The sequence below is a fragment of the Penaeus monodon genome, chromosome 29 (assembly GCF_015228065.2).
Source record: "Penaeus monodon isolate SGIC_2016 chromosome 29, NSTDA_Pmon_1, whole genome shotgun sequence".
Lineage (NCBI taxonomy): Eukaryota > Metazoa > Arthropoda > Malacostraca > Decapoda > Penaeidae > Penaeus > Penaeus monodon.
This window is the reverse complement of record NC_051414.1, coordinates 27,755,664-27,755,995: the sequence shown is the minus strand read 5'-3', so window position 1 is coordinate 27,755,995 and position 332 is coordinate 27,755,664.

Here is a 332-nt window from a genome sequence, read left to right as displayed (position 1 = left end):
TCCTAAAGGCATTCTTATGTTTGCTTTCCCTGTACTTAAACTACGACATTTTCAAAAGACTAGGATATAAATCTAACAAATCAATTAATTTTTTTTTATATACATTCTTTGGGTGTCTTTGAAGAGATGAAATTATCTTTGAAATATCAATTTTCACTCCAACTTTTAATGGATAACGATTCTCTATAAATCGCCATCCTATGCAGCATTTTATTTTCCTGACAAGATTTTCTATTTTTCTTGAAAATACTGAAAATTGAGTTTGATTTATGCTGGAATGCGGAGAGTGAAAATACTTTTGCATTTCCCTTTTTCGTATGCAAATCTTATAT